Genomic DNA, 10,335 nt, shown 5'->3' with positions numbered 1-10,335 from the left:
GCTGACAGGAGGGGACTGGGATGACCCACAGGTAGAGCAGCCTCACCCTGCTGGGAACAACCCCTTCAGCTCTGAAGAATCCCACCTGCATTTCCCTTCTGATTCTTTCTCCAAAATTAAGGGAGCACCTACCTGATGGTGCTGGCTGACCAGGACCTTGCTTTTCCCATTCCTAGTTTCTCCCTCCATGATACTGGGCACTCAGACTCACAATGGATTAAAGACCTAAATATAAGACCAGATACTATAAAACTCTTAGAGGAAAACACAGGCCAAACACTCTCCGGCATAAACCACAGCAATATCTTCTCAGATCCACCCCCTAGTGTAATGACAATAAAAACAAAAATAAACACATGGGACTTAATTAAACTTAAAAGTTTCTGCACAGCAAAGGAAACCCTAAACAAAACAAAAAGATGAGCCACAGAATGGGAAAAAATATTTGCAAATGAATTGACTGACAAGGGATTCATCTCCAAAATTTATAAACACCTTCTGCAGCTTAATACCAAAGAAACAAACAACCCCATAATACTCGGTGCTCAGAAATTGAACTCAGCAATCTTTGGCCAAAGTCTTTTAATCACAGATATTCCCTGGACTTAGAGCTTCCAGAGCTCCCAGATAAGGTCAAATGCACAAGTCCTCCCACAGAGCTGCCTGCTCCCTGCCACCAAGCTCAAGGCCCTCCCCAAAGATGACATCAAGTATCCCTCCTGATCGTTTCTTTCTTTTTCTTCCTTCCTTCCTTCCTTCCTTCCTTCCTTCCTTCCTTCCTTCCTTCCTTCCCTCCCTCCCTCCCTCCCTCCCTCCCTCCCTCCCTCCTTCCTTTCTTTCTTTCTTTCTAAATGGCCCCACTCACAGCATATGGAGGTTTCTGGGCCAGGGACTGAATCCGAGCTGCAGCTGTGGCAACACTGGATCCTTTAGCTCACTGTACCAAGCTGGAAATTGAAAACTTGCCTCTAAGCAACCTGAGCCACTGCAGTCAGATTCTTTTTTTCTTTTCTTTTTCTTTTTCTTTTTTTTTTTTAGGGCCACACCCGTGGCATATGGAGGTTCCCAGGCTAGGGGTCCAATTGGAGGTACAGCTGTCAGTCTACACCACAGCCACAGCAATGCAGGATCCGAACCTCGTCTTCTATCTACACCACAGCTCATGGCAATGCCAGATCTTTAACCCACTGAGTGAGGCCAGGGATCAAACCCACATCCTCATGGATACTAGTTGGGTTTGTTAACCACTGAGCCATGATGGGAACTCCTGCAGTTAGATTCTTAACCCACTGTGCCACGCAGGAACTCCCCTCCTGATGGTTTTTTTGCTTAATTTGCTTTTGCATAAATTGGGTTTCATCAGTGAGTTAACACAAATGGCTAACGTAAACAATATTCTATATATTCATGTTTTTGCAATACACCGTCTCCACTTAACAAGAAATCTTGAAAGAAGTTTCCATATTCCCATATATAGGATGGAGCTCCCTGTGGCTCAGCAGTTTAAGGATCTGGTTTTCACTGCTGTGGCTCTGGTCACTGCTGTGGTGCAGGTTTGATCCCTGGCCCAGGAACTTCAACATGCTGTGGGTATGGCCATAACAAAAATAAAACCAGTTCCCTTAAAAAAAAAAATAAGATGATTGCATTTCTAAACTGCTGAATAGTGATTATTTACTCTTTATTCAACTCTCTCAGGTTTATTTCAGGGTTGGCATTCTTGCTTTTGAACTAAGACAGTAGTTCATTTATTTATTTTTTAATAATGATTTTTATTTTTTCCACTATAGTTGGTTTACAGTGTTCTGTCAATTTTCTAGTACAGCAAAGTGACCCAGTCTCTCTCTCTCTCTCACACACACACACACATATATATACATTCTTTTTCTCACAGTATTCTCCATCATGTTGCATCACAAGTGACTAGACATGGTTCCCTGTTCTGTATAGCAGGATCTCATTGTTTATCCACTCCAAGTACAATAGTTTGCATCTATTAACCCCAGACTCCCAGTCCATTCCACTCCATCCCCCTCACCCTTGGCAACCGCAAGTCTCTTCTCCAAGTCCATGCATTTATTTTCTGTGGAAAATTTCATTTGTATATTAGATTCCAGATATGTGATATCATATGGTATTTGGCTTTCTCTGACTTACTTCACTTAGTATGAGAGCCTCTAGTTCTATCCATGTTGCTGCAAATGGCATTATTTTGTTCTTTTTTATGGCTGAGTAGTATTCCATTGTGTATATATACCACATCTTCCTAATCCAGTCATCTGTCGATGAACATTTAGGTTGTTTCCATGTCTTGGCTATTGTGAATAGTGCAGCAATGAACATGCGGGTGCATGTGTCTTTTTCAAGGAAAGTTTTGTCCGGATATATGCCCAGGAGTGGGATTACTGGGTCATATGGTAGTTCTATATTTAGTTTTCTGAGGTACCTCTGTACTGTTTTCCATAGTGGTTGTACCAATTTACATTCCCACCAACAGTATAGGATGGTTCCCTTTTTTCCACACCCTCTCCAGCATTTGTTGGACTTGTTAATGATGGCCATTCTGATAGGTGTTGATATTTTTCAAAGAACTGGAACAAACAATCCAAAAATTTGTATGGAACTGTGAAAGACCCAGAATTGCCAAAGCACTCCTGAGGAACAAAAACCAAGTAGGAGGCATAACTCTCCCAGACTTCATGCAATATTACAAAGCCACAGTCATCAAGACAGTGTGATAGTGGTACCAAAGCAGACATATAACCCAATGGAACAGAACTGAGAACCCAGAAATAAACCCAGACACCTACAGGCAGTTAATCTTCAACAAAGGAGGCAAGAATAAAAAATGGGAAAAAGACAAGTCTTTTCAGCAAGTGGGGCTGGGAAAACTGGACAGCTGCCTGTAAATCAATGAAACTGGAACACATCTTCACACCACACACAAAAAATAAACTCAAAAAGTTTAAAGTCTTAAACGTAAGACAAGACACCATCAAACTCCTAGCAGAGAACATAGACAAAATATTCTCTGACATCAACTGTACAATTGTGTTCTTAGGTCAGTCTCCCAAGGCAACAGAAATAAAAGTAAAAATAAACCAATGGGACCTAGTCAAACTGACAAGCGCAGCAAAGGAAACCATAGAAAGACCAAAAAGGCAACCTACAGAATGGGAGAAAATAGTTTCAAATGATACACCTGACAAGAGCTTTATCTTTAAAATATACAACTTGTACAACTCAACAGCAAAAAAACTAACAACCTAGTTGAAAAATGGGCAAAAGACCTGAATAGTCATTTCTCCAAAGAAGATATACAGATGGCCAAGAAGCACATGAAAAAAATTCTCAACATCACTAATTATTACAGAAATGCAGTTTATTTATTTCTAACCTTCCTTTTTTTTTTTTTTTTTTTTTTTGGTCTTTTTGCCCTTTCTAGGGCCGCTTCCACGGCATATGGAGATTCCCAGGCTAGGGGTCTAATTGGAGCTGTAGCCACTGGCCTACGCCAAAGCCACAGCAACTCGGGATCCGAGCGACGTCTGCAACCTACGCCACGGCTCATGGCGACGCTGGATCCTTAACCCACTGAGCAAGGCCAGGGATCGAACCCACAACCTCATGATTCCTAGTCGGATTCGTTAACCACCGTGCCATGACGGGAACTCCTAATCTTCCTTTTCATTTATAGTTTTAATTAAAAAAATTAAAAATATATATAGTTTTAATTTTTCTCTGGATAATAGCTTGAAAACTTTTCACAAATTTAAGAAATGTGTATTCTCTCATCCATTTTTCAGTTGTTGGTAATTTCTGTTGTGATGTTGGTAATTTCTGTTGTGGTGTTCTTTTAAATCCAAGGGTTAATTTTAAGCATGTTATGTAATTTGGGAGAATCACTAATTTCTAACTTTATTACTTTTAAGCTAGTGAATATGGCCATATGAATTATACTTTTTGGACTTAGTTTAAAAATACTTAGGAGTTGGGAGTTTCCTGGGGGCTCAATGGGTTAAGGATCTGGTGTTGTTCCTGCTGTGGCTTGGGTTGCTGCTGTGGTGCAGGTTTGATCTCTAGCCCAGAAACTTCCACATGCTGTGGGCACAGCCAAAAATAAAAAAATAAAAATAAAAATACTTAGGAGTTTACATCTCAGGAAATCTTTATGACTTTTCAAAGATTAATTCTATTATTGGTAGAGCATTTTAATGGAATAATTCAAATTTATTATTTTAAATTATATATATAAATATATCCTACATATATATTAATATCTTCTGATGCTTTCATCAGTTTTTTAAAAAATAGCTTTATTAAGATATAATTCTCCCTTAAAAAAAGAAGACAAAAATAAAAATAAAAAAGTTTTGGAGTTCCTGCTGTGGCACAACGGAAACGAATCCGACTAGGAAACATGAAGTTGAGGATTCAATCCCTGGCCTCACTCAGTGGGTTAAGGATCTAGTGCTGCCATGAGGTGTGGTCGCAGACGTGGCTTGGATCCTGAGTTGCTGTGGCTGTGGTGTAGGCTGGCAGCTGTACCTTCGATTAGACACTTAGCCTGTAGTTGCACCTATGCTGCAGATGCGGCCCTAAAAAACAAAAACAAAACAAAACAAAAAGAATTCACGCATTTAAAGTGTACAATTACATTTTTTTGATATATTACGTTATTAATTTTTAAAAACTGTAGTAAAAATATATAACACAGAAATTACCATTTTAGGAGTTCCCGTCGTGGTGCAGTGGAAACGAATCCAACTAGGAACCATGAAGTGTTGCAGGTTTGATCCCTGGCCTCGCTCGGTGAGTCAAGGATCTGGCATTGCTGTGAGCTGTGGTATAGGTCACAGATGCGGCTCAGATCTGGTGCTGCTGTGGCTCTGGCGTAGGCCGGCAGCTGTAGCTCCAATGGAGCCCTAGCCTGGGAAATTCCATATGCCGCAGGTGCGGTCCTAAAAACAAACAAACAAACAAAAAATTGCCATTTTAACTATTTTAAAGTATACAATTCAGTGGCATTAATTACATTTACAATGCTGTACAACCTTCACTGCTATCTGTTCCCAAGACTTTTTCATCATTCCAAACAGAAAGTAGGTATCCATTAAACAAAAATTCCCATCTTTTCCCAGTCTTCTGATCTTTACTCCGCTTACAGCTATGTGAATTTTCTTATCCTGGGCACCTCATGTAGTGAAATTATCCATTATTTGTGCTTTTGTGTCTGGTTTATTTAAGCTGATTTTCAAGGCTCATCTACATTGCAGTATGTATCAGAACTTCATTCCTTTGTAGAAATAATGTTTCATGTATGTATATAATACATTTTGTTTTTCTATTCATTTATTGACAGATAACTTGGGTTATTTTCACCTTTTGGCTAATTCGAATAATGCTTTGAACAGTGGGATACAAATATCTGTTCCAGTCCCTGCTTTTCATTTCCATTGGGGTATGTAACTAGGAGCAGATGTGTTGAGTCATAGTGATTCCATGTTTAGCTTTTAGAGGAACTGCCAAACTGTTTTCCATAGTAGCTGCCCCATTTTAACATTCCCACCAGCCGTCTATGAGAGTTTCAATGTCTGTGCTTTTGGTGTTTAATCCAAAAAATAATTGCCTGGAGTTCCCTGGTGGCCTAGGGGTTAAGGGTCTAGTGTCACTGCTGTGTCTCGGGTTCAGGCCCTGGCTGGAAACTTCTGCATACCACGGGCATGGCCAAGAAAAAAAAAACAAAAACAAAGACAAAAATAATTGCCAAATCTAAGGTAAAGAAGATTTCCTTTAAATTTTCTTCTAAGAGTTTTATAGTTTCAGCTCTTATTTTTGAGTCTTTTTGTTTGTTTGTTTGTTTTTAGGGCCACGTCCATGCCATATGGACGTTCCCAGGCCAGGGATTGAATCAGAGCTACATCTGCTCGCCTACACCACAGCCACAGCAACTCTGGATCCGAGCCATGTCTGCAACCTACACCATAGCTCACAGCAACACCGGATCCTTAACCCACTGAGTGAGGCCAGGGACTGAACCCACATCCTCATGGATACTAGTCAGGTTCATTAACTGCTGAGGCACGAAGGGAACTCCTCCAATGTTTTTTTATTTCTGTAAAAATTACTATTGAGATCTTGATAGAGATTGTACTAAATCTGTAGATAATTTGTTTTTTGTTTTTTTGGTTTTTTTGTTTTTTGTCTTTTTAGGGCCTCACCGGAAGCACATGGAAGTTCCCAGGCTAAGGGTCAAATCATGGCTACAGCTGCCAACCTATGCCACAGCAACTCGGGATCCAACCCATGTCTGTGACCTACACCACAGCTCATAGCAATGCTGGATCCTTAACCAATTGAGTGAAGCCAGGGATCAAACCCATGTCCTCACGGATACTGGTCTGGTTCATTACCACTGAGCCATGATGGGAACTCCTAATTTTGGATATTATTTCATTTTAATAATATTAAGCCAGAATTCCCATTGTGGCTCGGCAGTAACAAATCTGACCAGTATCCATGAGGATGTGGGTTCAATCCTTGGCCCTGCCCAGTGGGTTAATGATCTTCTGTTGCCATGAGGTGCAGTGTAAGTCTCAGACACAGCTCAGATTGGCATTGCTATGACTGTGGTATAGGCCGGCAGCTGCAGATACGATTAGACCCCAAGCCTGGGAACTTCCATATGCCTTGGCTGCAGCCCTGAAAAGAAAAAAATGATAATAATATTAAGTCTTCCAGTTGATGAGCTTGAGATATCTTTTCATTTATTTATGTCATTTAATTGCTTTCAGCACCATTTTGCAGTTTTCTGTGTAAAAATGTTTAAGCTCATTAGTTTAAATTAATCCTAAGAATTTTACTCTTTTTGATGCTATTGTAAATCAATTGAATTTTTTCTTTTGGTTTGCTTATTGTGAATATATAGAAATACAACTGATTTTTGTTTTCTGATTTTATACCTACGTCTTTGCTGAATCATTTATTAACTAACAATTTGTGTGTGCATATGTGTATCTTTTCCTTTGGGTTTTCAACATATAAAATTTGTGGATGGAGATACTTTTGCTTTTCCCCTTCCAGTTTGGATGCCTATTACTTCTTTTTCATTCATGATTGCTCTGGCTAGAACTTCCAGTGCTGTGATGAATAAAAGTGATAAAAATGGACATCCTTGCCTTGTTTCTGATCTTACAAGGAAAGCTTTCAGTCTTTCACCATTGACAATGACATTAACTAGGGGTTTTTCACATATGACCTTCACTATGTTGAAGTAGTTTCTTTTATTCCTATTTTTCTTGGTGCTTTTATTATGAAAGGGTGTTGAATTTCATCAAATGTGCTCATGTATGCATGTTATTTCCTTTTTTTTAATAATGATTTTTATTTTTTCCATTATAGCTAATTTGCAGTGTTCTGTCAATTTTCTACGGCACAGCAAGGTGACCCGGTCACACATACTTATATGCATTCTTTTTTCTCCCATTATCATGCTCCATTACAAGTGACCAGACATAGTTTCCAGTGCTATACAGCAAGATCCCATTATTTATCCATTCCAAAGGCAATAGTTTGCATCTATTAACCCCAAATTCCCAGTCCCTTCCACTCCTTCCCCCTCCCTCTTGGCAACCACATGTCTGTTCTCCATGTCCATGATTTTCTTTTCTGTGGAAAGGTTCATTTGTGCCATATATTAGATTCCAGATATAAGTGAAACCATATGGTATTTGTCTTTCTCTTTCTGACTTACTTCACTCAGTATGAGAGTCTCTAGTTAGATCTCTGTTGCTGCAAATGGCATTATTTTGTTCTTTTTTATGGCTGAGTAGTATTCCATTGTGTATATATACCACATCTTCCTAATCCAGTCATCTGTCGATGGACATTTGGTTGTTTCCATGTCTTGGCTATTGTGAATAGTGCAGCAATGAACATGCGGGTGCATGTGTCTTTTTCAAGAAGTTTTGTCCAGATATATGCCCAGGAGTGGGATTGCTGGGTCATAGAGTAGTTCTTTTTTTTTTTTTTTTTTTTTTTTTTTTGCCTTTTTCTAGGGCTGCACCCACAGCATATAGAGGTTCCCAGGCTAGGGGACTAATCGGAGCTATAGCTACTGGCCTAAGCCACAGCCACAGCAACGCGGGATCCGAGCCGCGTCTGCAAACTACACCACAGCTCATGGAAACGCCGGATCCTTAACCCACTGAGAAAGGCCAGGGATCAAACCCACAACCTCATGGTTCTTAGTCGGATTCATTAGCCACTGAGCCACGATGGGAACTCCTATAGTAGTTCTATATTTAGTTTTCTGAGGTACCTCCATACTGTTTTCCATAGTGGTTGTACCAATTTACATTCCCACCAACAGTGTAGGAAGGTTCCCTTTTCTCCACAGCCTCTCCAGCATGTGCTATTTGTGCACTTATTAATGATGACCATTCTGACTGGTGTGAGGTGGTACCTCATAGTGGTTTTGATTTGCATTTCTCTAATAATCAGTGAAGTTGAGCATTTTTCCATGTGCTTGTTGGCCATCTGTATATCTTCTTTGGAGAAATGACTATTCAGGTCTTTCTCCCATTTTTCAGTTGGGTTGATGGCTTTTGCTGTTGAGTTGTATAAGTTGTTTGTATATTTTAGAGATTAAGCCCTTATCTGTTGTATCTATTTTCTTCCATTCTGTAAATCATCTTTTTGTTTTTCTGTGGTTTCCTTTGCTGTTAAAAAGTTTGTCAGTTTGATTAGGTCCCATTGATTTATTTTTACTTTTATTTCTGTTGCTTTGGGAGACTGACCTGAGAAAACATTTGTAAGGGTGTTATCAGAGAATGTTTTGTCTATGTTCTCTGCTAGGAGTTTGATGGTGTCTTGTCTTATGTTAAAGTCTTTAAGCCATTTTGGTTTATTTTTTGTGCATGGTGTGAGGGTGTGTTCCAGTTTTATTGATTTACAGGCAGCTGTCAAGTTTTCCCAGCCCCACTTGCTGAAAAAACTTGTCTTTTTCCCATTTTATATTCTTGCCTCCTTTGTTGAAGACTAACTGCCTGTAGGTGTCTGGGTTTATTTCTGGGTTCTCAATTCTGTTCCATTGGGTTATATGTCTGCTTTGGTACCACTACCACACTGTCTTGATGACTGTGGCTTTGTAATATTGCATGAAGTCTGGGAGAGTTATGCCTCCTACTTGGTTTTTGTTCCTCAGGAGTGCTTTGGCAATTATGGATCTTTTGTGGTTCCATAAAAATTTCTTGATTGTTTGCTTGTAGTTTTGTGAAAAATGTCATGGGTAATTTGATAGGGATTGCACTGAATCTGTAGATTGCTTTGGGTAGTATGAACATTTTTACAATATTATTTTTTTCCAGTCCAGGAGCATGGAATATCTTTACATTTCTTTGCATCTTCTTTAATTTCCTTGATGAATGTTTTATAGTTCTCAGCATATAAGTGTTTTACCTCCTTGCTCAGGTTTATTCCCAGATATTTGATTTTTTTTTGTGGTGCAATTTTAAAATGTATTGTATTTTTGTATTCCTTTTCTAATATTTCATTGTTAGTATACAGAAATGGGACTGATTTCTGAATGTTAATCTTATATCCTGCTACTTTGCTGAGTTTGTTGATCATTTCTAGTAGTTTTGGGGTTAAGTCCTTACAGTTTTCTATATATAGTATCATGTCATCTGCATAAGTTGACAGTTTTAGCTCTTCTCTTCCAATTTGGATATCTTTTATTTATTATGTTTGTCTGAATGCTGTGGCTAGGACTTCCAATACTATGTTGAATAAAAATGGTGAGAGTCAGCATCCTTGTCTTGTTTCAGATTTTAGTGGGAAGGCTTTCGGTTTTTTTCCATTCAGTATTATATTTGCTGTGGGTTTGTCTTAAATGATTTTATTATATTAAGGTATGTTCCCTCTATACCCATTTTGGTAAGAGTTTTGATCATGAATGGATGTTGGACTTTGTCAAATGCTTTTTCTGCATCTATTGAGATGATCATGTGGTTTTTGACTTTCCTTTTGTTAATGTGGTGTATGACATTGATTGATTTGCATATGTTGAACCATCCTTGTAAACCTGGGGTGAATCCCACTTGGTTGTGGTGTATGACCTTTTTTATATGTTGTTGGATTTGGTTGGCTAAAATTTTGTTGAGAATTTTTGCTATTTTCTTTTAACTGTATCTCATGTCAATAGAATATCACTGGGTCCTTTATTTTATCCAGTCTGAGATTTCTTTTTTTCTTTTTTTCTTTTTGGTCTTTTTAGGGGTGCATCAGCAACCTATACCACAGCTCATGGCAACACCAGATCCTTAACCCACTGAG

Source organism: Sus scrofa, chromosome 14 (genome assembly GCF_000003025.6).
Source record: "Sus scrofa isolate TJ Tabasco breed Duroc chromosome 14, Sscrofa11.1, whole genome shotgun sequence".
Lineage (NCBI taxonomy): Eukaryota > Metazoa > Chordata > Mammalia > Artiodactyla > Suidae > Sus > Sus scrofa.
The sequence above is the reverse complement of the archived record's forward strand: the minus strand, read 5'-3'. Positions refer to the sequence as shown.